The sequence below is a fragment of the Panthera leo genome, chromosome A2, assembly GCF_018350215.1.
Source record: "Panthera leo isolate Ple1 chromosome A2, P.leo_Ple1_pat1.1, whole genome shotgun sequence".
Classification (NCBI taxonomy): Eukaryota; Metazoa; Chordata; class Mammalia; order Carnivora; family Felidae; genus Panthera; species Panthera leo.
The window spans coordinates 28,616,961-28,632,721 of record NC_056680.1 but is presented as its reverse complement, the minus strand read 5'-3'; the positions used below and the strand labels follow the sequence as shown (position 1 = coordinate 28,632,721).

At 43.0% G+C, this 15,761-nt stretch overlaps 1 protein-coding gene across 3 annotated transcripts in view; it reads left to right on the top strand.

Annotated features, from left to right (window-relative positions):
- Positions 1–1,626: 1,626 nt before the first annotated feature.
- FHIT (fragile histidine triad diadenosine triphosphatase) overlaps positions 1,627–15,761 on the top strand; it is a 1,408,202-nt gene continuing 1,394,067 nt past the window's right edge. For all 3 annotated transcript variants that reach the window (XM_042929865.1, XM_042929864.1, XM_042929861.1), the window contains exon 1: positions 1,627–1,755. The gene's annotated coding sequence lies outside the window, so the exon portion shown is untranslated. The remainder of the gene's footprint in view (positions 1,756–15,761) is intronic.

The following is a 15,761-nucleotide window of genomic DNA, read 5'->3' as shown; positions in this document are numbered from 1 at the left end:
TAAGCTAGGAAGCCTGAACAGGGGTTTTAATTTCTACACACAAAATTAGTCTCTATACATATTGATCACATTTCTGGTTCATCTGTGATTATCTTCAATTTCATCTAGTTATTCACAATTCTCTAATATTCTATGTGGCCATGGTGTTTGTGTGATGACCTGTAAATTGACCATAGTCCACAGTGACATTCTCTGAGAGCCAAGCTTCCTAGGACATCAGTATTTCACACCAGGACATTTTGTAGGACACCTCGGTACTCTCCATGGGGTTCAAACATCAGAAAGGATGAGAGATCTAAGACTTGGTGTAATCACTTGCATGTAATGAAGCAGGCCAAAGAAACAAGTGAGGAAAAAAAAAAAAAAAAAAAAAAAAAAAAAGGAAATGGTGCCAGGCAAAGTAGGGACATATCTGGGTGTTTGTCCAAGTGTAATTGCTCTTTGTTTTTCCTTAAATGTAAAAGGTGACTGGCAAACATATGTTCTTCCTTGGCACTAGAAATGGGAGGAAAGAGAAGGGAAGTAGGCAGTCCTGAATAAGGGAGGTTGTTATAAGGAGCATAGTGTGCAATATGGAGAGTCTGAAGGACAAGATTCTAGTCCCTGTACATGAGCTGCACGACCTTATGCAATTATTTAGCTGTTCTGCAATTTGCAATTGCATTTATCGCAAAATTCATTTTACTTTTCATACTCTTCTAGACCAGGAACATCTTGAAGTTAGGAATTGCATCTGACTCAGTGATTTCTCCAACATCCTAGACTATATTGAGAGAATGATTTTGAATTAGAAAAGGGAGCAAGCACAAGGGTCCCATGGTGGTTCAAGATGGATTTAATAAATCTGCACCAAAGAAAGGGAGAATAGAAAATAAAGACTACTCTAGATTTCATTCAATTATTCAAAGTATATTTACTGAGTACCTACTACTATATATACTTCTAGGTGCCAAAAATATTGCCGTGAGCAGAACAAAAATCGTCATCTAGTTAGATCTTCCACTATAGGGGACAAGACGATAAAAAAGATAAATGAATTACACACAGCACTGGTAAGGAAAAGTGCTAAAAAGAAAAACAGCACAAAAATGGTAGACAGGAAGAGACAAGGGAGTTTGCGGTACAATTTTGGTTAGGATTTCAGGGAAGGCGGAGTGTAGTCTTAAGATGGATCAAGTGAAGGTCTGCGAACCGGTGTGGCGAGAGAAACATGAGGAAAAGAAGGCTTAAGTAATCAAGAACGATCCAGAGTGAGTAGAGGAAGTGAAAGTAAATCCAGCCAGTGGGGGGGGGGGGGGTAGTTAAAAGGAAGAAAGGAAGTAGGAGGGAAAAAAAGCAGAATAGCCTGAAGAGTCTTATTTGTCACTTGGAGAAAAAGGAGGCTTGTGCAGTTTATGACAAAAATCCCTTTCCAGAGCTATTCTCACCTCAGTTGTTGTCTTGAAAACAACGTTTCCTACCCCTGAATCAGAGTTACTGACATTATGGCTTCTGATTGGCCCAGTTCAGGATCATACTTTACGCCTATTGGCCCTTGCGTCTGTCCAGACTAGCGGCCATCTTAGGTCCCGCCCTCGCCGCGGTGCCGTCTGGGAATTGTAGTCCCCTCTCCGCTCCGTCTAGTCCGGAGACTTTTTGCCCTCCGGTTACCGGGTCCCTCAGGTGGCCACCCCAGTGGGCACACGCCCAGGCGCCGCTTCTGCCCCGCGCTCCCTCCCTCTGCCTTTCACTTCCCAGCTGCCAAGATCTTGGAAGGTAGGGGCAGGGGGCAAGCCCCAGTCGAAGAGTGTTTCTGGGGTGCGGGTCTGGGTTTCCACTCGTGTCTGGTCCTTACTCCCGCAGTCCAGTGGGATGGGGTCTGGCTCGCACAGCTCCTTGAGGCAGGGGAGGTTGTCTGTCCGGAGGACGCTCCTACCCCTTGAACCTTTTCAGGCCCCATTCTGAGCAACAGCCCTAACCCTAACCCGCCCCTCATTCGCTGCACAAAGGAGTAAACTAAGGCATGGGCCACACCAGCGGCTCCAGGGATACCCTGGCACCCAGACCTGGTGGTGTAATTGGCACTAGCCGCTTTTTGAGGGTTTTCCAAGGTCATAGGCAAGTAGCATAAATCGCTGCCCCAACAAAACTGTGTTAATCACCCGGCTTTGGGATCCGCAAAGGGAGGGGGCTGAACACGTGCCCAAGAAAGGAGCTATGTAGGTAGAGGGAAGGTAGTGTTTTGGGAGGGAATCTTACATTTGACATTTTGAAAACACAAAGCACTGGCTTTATGGTGGGGGAACTCATGAGGACTCGTTTGGACTATTTTATGGATTAATGTAGTTTTTTATACAAAAATACGCGGGGATTTAAAACGTGTGGGGGGGGGGAGGGGGGAGGGGAGGCTGGTTAGTGGAACTGGAGTTGGAGGCGACTCTCTAGGATCAGATTCTTTTGTTATATGACCTTGGATCAGCCACTCACAGTGCTTTATTTGGGAAAAAAGAGCTTAAAGATCTTTACCGAAGTGGCCCAAGGATGCTGGCTGGAGCCGAAAGCTAAGAGAGGTCTTGCTTGTGGAAGTCTGCCACTTGCAGATTTACTGCTTTATTATTTCGGATCACTCAAGAAATGTGCCGGGGACCAGCAGAAAAATGAGCTCAGTGGTTGTTGTAGAAAGGCCCTGACCTAGGCTGGGCCTGGGACTACCGAAAGCGACTCCTACTCGCACCTGTTAAGCCGGGTGTGCCTGAACTCTCCCTCTCAGGCTCCATGTTACTGCCGGCGGCCTGAGTAGCGCAGGCGTCTGGGAGTTGGAGTCCTGCCGCCTGTTTCCCGGCGGGCTGGTACTCTATCTCCCAGCGTGCCATGTGGTGCGGCGAGGTGTCTCCTGGGAGATGAAGTCTCACTTCCAGCCTTTCTGTGGATTGCGCCTTTGACTCGGAACTACAACTTCCAGGTGGCACTGCGTTCTTGGCTGGCAGCCTCTGTGTCCACCTGCTTGGAGCTGGGACTAGAGAGAATTGTTTAGGAAAGCAGTTGTTGGGTACTGGAGAGATATAGCTAGTAAAGATGTCTTTTGTAGGTGTCGTCGTCATTGATTGTATATGCTGTTACAAGTATTAGATAGGGGAGTATTGTATGTGCTTTTCCAAGTGTTAGGGAATATGCATGCTTTCAAACACAGCTAACACTGGATAATTTACAGAGTGTTCATATTACTTCTTTTTGTAACACCGTACCTGCCATCTGTAGATGAGGAAAAACCTTGAGAATATGATTTGTCCACATGACACACCTAGTAATAAAATGTAATTTATATTTATTACCTTTAGTTATTATAGTTTAATTCTCTCAAATGCTGTATGAGATAACCATTTTATATGCATTTCACATATAAGAAAACTAAAAGTTTTAGTAAAGCAATTAAAGTTAAGCAAATTGTCCAAATTAACTCAGCTAGTGAATAGAAGTACTGGGATTGTGACCCAGTCTCCTTGATAGTCTCTGCTTAGAAAAAGGCCGCACCTGAGATGCTGGGGGTGGGGGTGGTGGTGCTGGGTGGCTTAGTTGGTTAAGTGTCTGACTTTGCCTCAGGTCATGGTCTCCTAGTTTGTGAGTCTGACTTCCAGGTAGGGTTCTGTGCTCACAGCTCAGAGCCTGGAGCCCACTTTGGATTCCGTGTCTCCCTCCTTCTCTGCCCGTCCCCCACAAATGCTCTGTCTCTCAAAAATAAATAAACATTAAAAATAATTAAAAAAGAAAAGAAAAAGACCCCACCTAACAGAGTGAGGGAACCCAACGTTTCTGAGTACAGAATTTGGAATTTTTCCATTATACCATGTTTCCTCTGTAGTCAGAGACTAAATGTTAGGGCTGCAAAAACCTTTGAGATCATTTAAATTTAAGGCAAAGATCTTGGAACAGTTCCTGGCATATAGTAAAAGTTCCACAAATGTTAGCTATATTTAGCTTTATAATACCTTTCTTTTAGAGATGAGGAAACTGGACCAGGTGCTAAAGCAGTTTACCCAAGGTCATAGGGTTGGTTTGTGTCAGAGATGAGACTAGACCCGAGCGATTCATTTCCTAGTCCAGGGTTATTTTCATTCTACCATCAGTCAGCTAGGAGGAGCACTAGATGTGAAGCTGTTTAGATAAGGTTTCCCTCCTAATTTGTTTTTTGTAGGCCATAGTCCAGGACCCATTGTTGTAAAGGCCCTCTTCTTATTGGTAAGGTCGTACTATTTTATTAATTAAGCAAATATTTTTTGAGCATCTTCATATGCCCATCCTCTTTAGGTGCAGGGGCCACATGGATTAAAGGAGCTAATGAGTAAGGGCTGGAAGGACCTTAAAAACCATCTGATTTAACTCCTTTATTTTATAAATGAGGAAAGTGATCTATGGTCTTCATCTCATGCCCTCGTGTCAAAAGCCTCTTGTTTCTGCCAGGAGACAGGATTCTGGAGGCCTCATAGTACTGTATATGACTTTTCAGGTTCATGATTTCTTTTATTTGGTGTTCTCATCCTGTTCCTATTCCTGGAAGCGTTTGGTGGAATGCTTTAGGAAATATTTCTGTGCTCCTCTCTTTATTTGTATATACATGCAGCTTCAATATGCTCCCTTTCTATTTTGGGAATGTCTTGTTTTGGTTCCCCATGCTTTTTTCCCTTTTTTTCTTTCAGACCCTTGAGAACAAAATCTGACACTGTGTTTGCATTCGCACAAGTTACATTCTAACCCACTAGCTAACTTAGGGTATCAGAAATATACACATGCGTTGTTTGAATTATATAAAACTTTAGTTTTAGAAGGCACATTGGCCCTTTCAGTTCGTAGATAATAAAGCAGGTAACTTACCTCTTGTGTGTGTGAAAGATGCTTTCTACATAATTAGTTACTAAACTAACGTTTTTATAAATTATCGACTAAACATTCATAAACAGTCATCATGAGAGATGTTCTCCCCAACCCCTCCTGCCCCCTCCCTACCGCCTGCCCAGCGCTCTCCCAGCTAACAGTCTGCTTGTTCAGCTTCCAGCACATGCCTGACCACTAGTAGACACTGAAAAAATGTTTGTGAAATTGCATTCATAAGCATCCCTAAGCTCTGTTCCCACATCTTTTTCTTGAATCTCTTTTAAGATAGAAATGCTTTGAAATATAAGATGTAGCAGGTTGCTTTCCTTTCGGTGTCTACATTGCGATGAAAAAAATCTCAGCCTTTGAGGTCATCTTCCAAGGGGCTGTTTCTTTGGGAATGTCCATGTCTGTGATTTCTCAGACGAGAAAGTGATCCAAATAGCAAAACATAACAAAGAAGCCATAGAGAGTGGTAGTCTGGAGGCCTATGATTTAAATCCCAGCCTTCCCTCTTAGGGCACTTAGCCCTTGGTTTCTTCTGTAAACTAGGAATAATCAGCATTTGTACCTCATAACGTGATGATAAAGATTAAATAAGGTGATGTTTTTAAGGCTTGGAGCATGTTGTCAGGCACTCAGTAGCTAGTGTTCAATAGATGGCTAGTAGCTCTTATTTTTGTAATAAAAGTAAACAACATATGAAAATATATCACATTTAGTCACGATTTAAACTTGAGGCAGGTGTCTATTTTATAAAAGGATTTGCCATTTGATTTCTTAGAACAGCCAGGTTGACCATCACATGTCAAGTGTGCCCGCAAATTTGATAATTGATCTTGCCAGCACAGTGATACTCTTTGCGTGGGGAGAGAGATAGATAGTCAAGCTTTCGCCTTTACGTTGCCTGCTGAGAGGTCCCTGATCTGTGGTTCCGTCTATATATTAAATATCAGATTGAAAAGCGGCCTGCCCTTGTCAGTGAGGGCTTCTTTCTATTTCTGGAAAGGACTAGGCCTATTCCAGGTGTCTCAGGGTTAAAGTGAAACAGTCATCACCCTGCTGGTGACTAACCCCAGGGCAATGGACACGTGGACATGGCAGGTGTCTCTCTAAAGCTGACACCTGCAATAGCCATGAGGCTATTGGTTACTGATAAGGAGTGAGTGAGAGAAAAGGGGTGCTGCAGGGGACAGAGAAGGAGAAATGGGGAAGAGCAAAGAGCAGATGGGCAGAGGGAACAGCAGAAGCCCTCAGTAGCATCTGTTTATTCTGCACATTTATCCTGCACCTAGCTCTGTGCCAGGCACCTCACTGGTAGGCCCTGGAGACACAGCTGTGAATGTGGCTGGCATGGAGTTGGTTGTGGTGGTGGGTGGTGGTTAATTTTAGGCAGGGAAGAGCTTAGAGGAAGAAGGAAGGCAGGAAAGAGGAAGTAGGAAAGGAAGAGTGGGTATTGGGGTTTGATGAGTGGAAAGGTCTCTGTGTCTGGGGTATAAAAATCACTGGTTGTGGGACTTGGGGAGCTAGGGCTGCACTGGCAGCCACCAGTGATATTATTCAGAGTCCAGTTACCTGTATTGTAAAAGAATTTTGGACTTTATTCCAAGGGCATTTGGGAAACCATTTTATAGTCTTAAGTGGGGAAATGAAATGATAGGATTTGTTTTTTAAGAGTGTGGATGCAGTATAGATGATGATGAGCTTGTGAGAGAGAATTGTCCAGGTAGACCTGTGTTTTGTTTGTTTGTTTGTTTTAACTTTAATGACCGTAGGAATCTCCTGCTGATCATAAGCTGCTGGTTCTGATTCAGTATATGTGAAATAGGCCAGAGATTCAGGCTGATGCCATTGGTCCACGGACTGTACTATGAGGAGCAAGTATTGAGGAAACTTTTGCGCGATCTAGATGGGAGATCGTGGTGGTTACAAGAATGGACTCTACAGGGGCACCCGGGTGGCTCATTTGGTCCGACTTTGGCTCAGGTCAGGCTCCCACGGTTCGTGAGTTCGAGCCCCGCTTTGGGTTCTGTGCTGATGGCTCAGAGCTCAGAGCCTGGAGCCTGCTTCAGATTCTCTGTCTCTGCCTCTGTCTCTCTCTGCCCCTCCCCTGCTTGTGCTCAGTCTCTCTCTTTTAAAAATAAATGAACATTAAAAAAAATTAAAAAAAAGAGAGAATGGACGCTAGAGGGTCAAAGACCTGGATTACAGTCTTGGTTTGACACCTTACTTTTAGTGTGACTTGGGGATAATGTCCTAGTCTTGCTGAGTCTCAGTTTCCTTATTATCTGTGAAATGGAGGTGATGATTCCTGTTTCAGATTTCAAATTGTTGAAATTTTCCGGGAGGTAACCCATAGAGAGTGCTTAGCACAGTAACCGGCAGTCAAGAAATGGTAGCTGTGAATTTGCTCTTACTGTTGTTAATTGATAAGACAACCTCATGCACCCTGCTCCACGTTACCTTGTTTATCATATTTTGAGTACTAGATGGAATAGTTCACTCTTCATTGTACAGTTTTTGTCTCCGTCTCGCATGTGATGTGCCAAACTTCTTCAGTCCTTTGGTAAAAGCTGGAGCATTATGGGCAACTAGATATATTTCTCCCATGCAATTGAGACTCTAAATTTGATGAAGAAAAAATCTGGGATCCTTAAAGTATCATCTTATATCTGATTAAGAAGGGAATTTGAGGCACCTTGCTTCCTCATGTAAATTTACTTAGCCCAATTATGGTGCTTCCTTCTTTACATAATTTTAACCTGTTTGGATTGATTTTCAACCAGTGGTTCTCAGCCCTTGCTGCAAGTTCAAGTCACCTGGGGCTGGTCCCATCCAGAAAAATTAAATCAGAGCGTGGGAGGGGAGGCAGGCAGCGTTACTTTCTTTTTTAAGTTTCCCAGGTGAGTCTGAAGTGCATTTAGGAGTGACAACCACTGATTCTAACAACAGAACATCATGAAATGAATCAGTACAGTCTAACAGGTGAAAGTCCTGTGTGGGGAGGGAAATATGTAGAATGTAGCATTTTGAAGGCTTTGGGCATGAAAGCCTTGTCACAAAGCTCTCCTGGAATTTGATGAACTACAACCATAGGTTGTGTTCCGGGTTATCTTTGGGGTCAAATCCAAAGGCACCCCTCCCCACCCCCTGTCCCATTTTGTATCTCTAGTTGTGCTCGCCTGACTTAGGATTCTCAATTTTGTTTCAGGCTGTGTTTCTCTTCCTGATACTTAGTTTGTTTTATGCCTCATAGCTGGAAAAAAAATAGTAACCCATTACAATTACGTTCAAAAGAAACTGAGTTACATGCTTTCGTGAGCTGTGGCTTCATTATTGTAAAGGTTTCAACTATTGTTCAGATACACACTACCACCGGTTTTAACTAGTAACATTCTTTAAATTTTTATTTTAAATTTCTTTCTTTCTTTTTTTGTTTTTAATTAAGTAGGCCCCACGCCCACCGTGGGAATGAACCAGTAGCATCTGACCATTCTAATTCAGTAGCCTGAAACGGAGGCTTCCAGAGAGTTGCCTATTATAAAGATTTGTTTCCTTTTTAATTTTTTTAGAGTTACCCTCACCCTCCTTTTCAGGGCAGAATAATTAAGCTAATTTGATTAAATACCTTCCATTTGATGGATTATCCATAGTATTTGGGGAACTTTTCCTTTTAAAAGTTTTTTTTTTTTTCTTATAGAAAATGTGTATATGTAGGTTTGTATCTGTCTGAATATTTATATTTAAAACCTTGTATCCAGTGTCCAGGAGCATTCTTGGCCTGAATTTCGATTACCCTGCACCACAATTTGGTTTTTCAGCATTTCCTGAGCGTTTTTTACTCACCAGGAGGTCATTTCACAATTGTAGTAGTTTTATTTTTCTACTGTGTTGACTTAATAGAGGGGAAAAAGAGAGTAGGAAAAAGTGTTCTCGTTGGAGGGTTTAAAATCCATTTAAAAATTACATATTTGGGGGATATTTTGTACATATGCCAAGGTTTTCTTTTAATGATAAATAAGTAGGAATAGAAGGGGAAAATGAGAAACTGGCTAAGAGGTTTGCAAAAGGCACACCTCGACAGTATTCTGGAACTGAAAGGCTCTTTCTGAGTCTATTTATGTGTTTATTAGTCTTCCTTGTTATGGATTTACCTCTTTTTATTAAGAATCAGATTTCCATTAAAATTCAGTGTATTTTGCAGTTTCTCAGACTCACAGCTATTGGAGCTAAAACCCATCACAGATAATGTGGAAGTATCAGTACTCTCTCATGAGGTTTAGTGCTTGCATATTTTAGTTGAGCACGGTTTGGAGGAGAGTATGGTCTGTAGTCGTTTAATCACTGAAGCATGTGGTGGATGGTAAGAACAAAATTTTCATTTTCTGCAAGGCTTAAGGTCTTCTTCCCATGTCTTCATTTTGGGGAAAAAAAACCACCCTAGAACTCATTGCTGTCTTAAGTTTCCACATTACCAGCAGGACAGTACCTGCTCGGTTGTGCCCGGAGACGTTCTAAGGATGCCTCGGAGCAGGTGTGTGCTGGGAGGACCGGCAGAGGAGGGGGCTGGAACCTGCTGGGGTAAGGTTGTTTGTCTCAGCCCAGGAACACAGGCGATTCCTGTTCAGATTCTCCCAGGAATGAGGCTGGTGGATAGAGAGGTAGTGGTCCCAAGGAGGGCAGGAAAAAGCCACCCAGACGGAGAAGTAAAGGCAGAGGGTATGGAAGGGGTGTAACAACAACAAAGATGGTCAGGTGGAGGGGGGGATGGAAAGTTTTTTTGTTTTTACAAATACCTATGTGAATGGTGCCCTCCTGAGCTGTGCTGTGCCCTGCTTGCCTGGTTATCACACGGAGGGGAACTGATGAATGAGAGGTGCTGGCACCTTCAGAAGAGGGGAAGTGATACTGGGGTACAAAAACAGCAGGTGGCCACTGCCATGTGAAATCCCAGTTGCTGGGATCTGCTGGCTGAGTGGGTACGAGCAAGGCCAGAAGCTTCTGCAGCCAGTGACCACAGATGAAGGTTGCAGCTGAGGCCTTCTCTTGGCCCCTCCAAGCAGGACAGAAAGCTTCTTCTAAGCCACGGCTTCCTCTAGGCTCTTGAACTTCTGAGAGGCAACAGGCCAGCTCTTCCCTGGCCTGGAGGAGTTAGCTGTGTTGGGCTTCCCAGTGCAGATGAAACAGCTGGGTGCAGCTCTCGTGGGTTGGGGACTGGCTGGAATGATATGGAAAGGTCCTGGTGGGGCCAGAAGCTCCTGCATGTCTCAAAAGCTCCCAGGTGGTACAGATGCTGCTGGTCCATGGGCCACACTTAGAAAGCAAGGTTCCAGTTCTTTATGGCTCCTCCTATGCTACCATTCTGTTGTGATGCGATGAAGAGCGTTAGGAGTTCGCAAATACATAGGGCAGTCTCTTACAGGTCGAGGGTGATCTTGGGCAAGTTGTGTTGCCCAAGAATTTTATTTTCTTCTATAAAATGGACATAGTGAGTGTGTATCTCATAGGAAGGTATGAATAAAATGGGATAATCTATATAAGATATTAGCACGAGTACCTCTCCTATAATAATTTCTTAGTAAATGTTAGCTTTTATTTTTATTATTGTTATTATATTTTACATTTTTATTATTTTTGAGCTCAGAGACCCAGATCTGTAAACCCAAGGCATGCGGCTTTACCGGGTATGAGATGTGGACACATGGACAGGTCTTGATTCGGTCTGTTTCGTCATCTTTAAAATGGAACTTGTAACAGTCACTGACTCTGGATGTTGTGAGGGTTGAGTAAGATTGTATGTATAAAGCTCTTGGCATGTGTTGACTACTCTTATGCTTATGAATACTAATCACTGGATTTGGGTGGTCTACACAGCAGCTTCTGGTACTTTGGGTTGGCCAGGTTGCTGTGAGTCACTCTTGGTGTGGTAGGAGCTGCCTACACTAGGGACAGGTAAGTGGAGAGTGGGACCAGGATCTGGAAGTAGGTGATGTCTGGAAGTTAAGGTAAGCAGGCAGGTGGAATGTGGGATGACAGCCTGGTGACAGGTCCGGTAGCAAATCCGACTCAGTGCTGAAGTTTGCTCTGACCATGGACCTCACTGGGCTCTGCCTTGACAGTCTCTGACTCGCCTGGTACCCCAGTGTCTGTACCTAATCTCCAACTGTATTCTTGCCAGTTCCTGGTTGTGAGTCATTTCCTTGCTCATCATTAATTAATTCACTCCACACTCACTGAGGCCTTTTTCTTTGGTCTCTGTAGGTTAGTTCCTGTGTTTTAGCTTCCTTGACTTATACTTTTTTTTATAGCTTTTATTTAACCTCCATTTTTGATTGGTGCCCTCTTTCCTCTGAAGGAAAGGAAGCTCTATGAAGGCAGGAGTACTGGCTATTTTGCTAATGCTGCCTCCCATCACCTGGTCCCTAACTTAGAACTCGATGTTGAACTTTGCACTGTGCCTCTTACTTCTGGGCTCTGCTCCATTACTTCTCTGGTTAGCTGAGTCTTGGTTGCACGGAGGGTATAGGTAAGTGAAATCTGTTGAAGTCCTGGACCTCAGCCCCCTTACTGCTTCTTGAATCGTACAGCCTCCCCTTTCCTCCCTTTCCTGGAGAGAGTGCCTTGCTGATTGTGTTAATATTGTGTATTTTCCCTCTTCAGAAGTTTGCTCCCTGAAGGCATGGACATTTTGTAGTACTGTTTCTTGCTCTTTCTCCATGCATAAAGCAGCACATGGCCTGTGATGGACAGGATGAGTTATGTCTCATCCTTACCATCAAGATCTGAAAGTCTGGGTTACCTTGAAGGCTGCTGCTCCATGCAGGTGATATAGGAATTTTCAAATGCTGGGAGTCAAGAAGGGGCTCATAGGAAGGGAGTAGAGACAAAAACCTATTCTCTGGCTCTGAGGACCAACTCCTGTCTTTGCTTCTCATTAGCCGTGTCATCTTGAGCAAAGGACTCAACCTTTCTGCATCTCGCTTTTCTGTAAAACAACGATAATACCAGTTAGCTGTTAGCTGTTGTGAGAATCAAGTGAGATGGTTGCTGTGAAGCATGCCCTTGCATAGTGCCTGATATGTAGCCACCATTCAATAAATATTACCTTGATTGGTGTCATTAAACCTGGGATGTTGCTCTGTCTACTCCTGCTGGTTGGTAGTTGCACATGGGTCCCAGTTTTCACTTTGAAAATCAGGGCTACATCCTTCCCATAGTACTGTGTTATTAGTGGGCTGTCATATTCCCTTTGGTCATCAAGTAAGCGTAGACGCCATCGGTTCTGGCCATATAGAGTTTGCTGCAAATGTTGGTGAACAACAACCCAGGATTCAACACAAAAAATAAATGCTGTTTGATGTTAAAGACAGAGAAATAGAGATCAGAAGACAAACACATCCACCGTACTGTAATATTTAAATGCCTTCTCATAAACACTTAAGATTCTCATTAGTCCAACATCAGAAAAATGATAAATATTAATATTTGTCATCAAAGGGAAGCTTAGAAATCAAAGTTTAGTAAACAACTGTTGTATTTCAAGGATTACATAATACCGAAGGAATTTTAATTCAACACGTCTAAAATTCTGTTTTTAAAAATTTCTCTTATTTGTTTTTTATCCATTGCAAAAACTAGGAAAGGCATGCATTTAGTTGGAAAAGATTCAGGGGACTTGCTCATTTTGATCACGTTTTCAGAGACTTAGGTTATGTTCGTGTCTGGTGTCTACAACAGAAACCCACATGTGCTAGAGCCACTCTCCTTCTCCAGATCTCCAGTTCTGCTTCAGGAGAATCATAGTGGAAATTGGCTCCTATTAGATCATGAAAGGGCACTGCGAGCTCCCTGTCTTGGCTGTGGATTCCTTTCCCAAGCTTTTCTGCTCTTGCCAGTTCTGAATGTGCCAGAAGTATGTGCAATAGTCCCCAGAGTCAGCAGGGAGCAGGGGGAGAGGCAACAGGCCGACATCATCACTATGAGGCAGTCAGGCTTTCCTTTCCTGTTTTCACAGAGTCGAGCATGGCTGACTCCGTGTGACAGGGTCTCATCATGTCACCACAAGGATGTGGTGCAGGGAGTCAGGGGACCTAGGTTTTAGTTGTGGCTCTCACTGCCTTCTGCAAGTCTTATCCTCTCTCTGGGCCTCCCTTTCCACATCTGTAAAGTGAGGGGGCTTGGATCTGGTAATTCTGAAGTCCTGTGCCTCTCCAATGTCCTATAACCTTAGGGGAGACCTTCAGGAATCTGCTAAGCCCTTCCTTGTTCTGTCTGCAGAGGGGCACTTGCTTGGAGTGGCTGGTTTTGGGGCCACATGAACCTATATCTTGCCTTAGCTAATTTACTTTAGTTCTTAGTTTCTTATCCATTATTGGGAATAGTACAAGGTTGTCCTAAGCATAAGAGATGATGTTTGGAAATCCAGTGCTGTGTTGTTATTATTGTTATTATTGTTATATATTATATTTATATCTGGACTCAGGACTTTTCTGTCTCTTTGTGACTCAGTTTCCTCATCTAAAAAATGGGAATAATAGGGGTGCCTGAGTGGCTCAGTCAGTTAAACGTTGGACTCTTGATTTTGTCTCAGGTTATGATCTCACGGTTCATGAGATCAAGCCCCGCTTCGGGCTCTGTGCTGACAGGGCCGAGCCTGCTTTGGATTCCTTCTCTCCTCTCTGTCTGCCCCTTCCTTGCTCATGCACATGTGCTCTTTCAATATAAATAAATAAACATAGAAAAAATGGGAATAATCAGAACGTAACTCATTGGTTAATTGTGAGAATGAGATAATGCATGAAAATATGTGGGATACTTCCTGGTATATAGTAAGTACCAAATACATGTGAGTGATGGTTTTAGCTCTCATTTGTATTATTAGTCACAATACCAAGAATGTAGTGCTTTTTGTAAAGAATAAGATAGGAAAAGGCAGGGGCGCCTGGGTGGGTCAGTCGGTTGAGCGCCCAACTCTTGATTTCAGCTCAGGTCATGATCCCAGGATCATGGGATCAAGCCTCGTGCTGGACTCTGTGCTGAGTGTGGGGTTTGCTTGGGATTCTCTCTCTCTCCCTCTGCCCCTACTTGCTTGGTCACTTGCTCTCTCTCTCTCTCTAAAAAAAAAAAAAAAAAAAAAAAAAAAAAAATATATATATATATATATATATATATATATATATATAGGACAAAGCAAATGGGAGTAGTTGCCTTTTCTAATACACATGCTGAAGCAGATTTTTAGTGGTCTAAAAGATCCACCATTTTCTCTGAGCATCTCGTTTAACATAGGGGACATTAAATAAATGATGTCAAGTCTGTACTTAAAAGTCAAATATCTATGTCCAACATGAATTCTTAAAATAGGATGCTGGAGCCTCTTCAGAATCTAATGTTCCATACATACAAAGGTAATGAAAACACTACCTGGAAAAGATATCTGTACCTCCACGTTCATAGCAACATTATTTACAGTAGCCAAGCTAGAGAAACAAGTCTGTTGATGGATAAACAGAGAAAGAAGTTAGGGTACGCGTGCACACACACACACACACACACACCCTGGAGTATTATTCAGCTGTAAAAAATGAGAATGGTTGGACCCTGAGGCCATTATGCTAAGTGAAATAAGTCAGAGAAAGAAAATACTGTTTGATTTCACTTATTTGTGGAATCTAAAAAAAATTTTTTTTAATGCTTACTTATTTTTGAGAGAGAGGGAGACAGAGCGTGAGCAGGGAGGGGCAGAGAGAGATGGAGACACAGAATCCGAAGCAGGCTCCAGGATCTGAGCTGTCAGCACAGAGCCCGATGGGGGGCTTGAACTCTCGAACGGTGAGATCATGACCTCAGCCCATGACCTGAGCCAAAGTCAGATGCTTAACCAACTGACCCACCCAGGTGCCCCTTGTTTGTGGAATCTAAAACAAGAACAAAAAAAATCCCACACTGAACTTAGAAAGAAAAGATCAGGTTTGTGTTTACCAGAGCCAGGGGGCGAAGGGAGGGGGGGAAGGAATTGGAAGAAAGTGGTCAAAGGCACAAACGTCCAGTTCGTTATAAGATAAATAAGTCCTAGGCTGTCACATACCACATGATGACTGTAGCTAACACCTCTGTAGCATATACAGGCAAGTTAAGAGATTAGATCCTAAGGGTTCTCATCACAAGGAGAATTTTTTTCCTTTTCTCCCTATTGTATGTATATGACAGGATGGTTGTTAACTAAGCCTGTTGTGATAATCATTTCACAATACATGTAAATCCAAACATTGTGCTGCACATCTTAAACTTACACAATGCTGTGTGTCACTTATCTCTCAATAAAACTGGAAAACTGATATATCTCTCGCGGGAGAATGAGGAGAACAGAAGATAACTAAAATGCTTGAATGCAGGTATCTCTGGGGATGACAGCTGGGAAATGGGAAGAAATGAGGCAAGAGTTTTTTTGTTTTTGTTTTTTTTTTTTCTAAGAGCTGTGTATTGCCATTTGATTTTATTAAAAAAAATTTTTTTTAATGTTTATTTATTTTGGGGACAGAGAGAGACAGAGCATGAACGGGGGAGGGGCAGAGAGAGAGGGAGACACAGAATCGGAAACAGGTTCCAGGCTCTGAGCCATCAGCCCAGAGCCCAATGTGGGGCTCGAACTCACGGATCCGCGAGATCGTGACCTGAGCTGAAGTCGGATGCCGAACCGACTGAGCCACCCAGGCGCCCCGCCATTTGATTTTAATGGTTATATACTTTGCCTTACAATAAATAAATAAAAAACATTTTGTTACAAGTCAAAAAAAAAAAAAGAAAAAAAGGAATCTAATGTTCCAGGTCGAGGGTCTATCTCCACATATAAGATGAAACCAAATTAGAAGAGAGCTTACTTTTTATCAGATTACTGTGGGTGAGGAATGAAA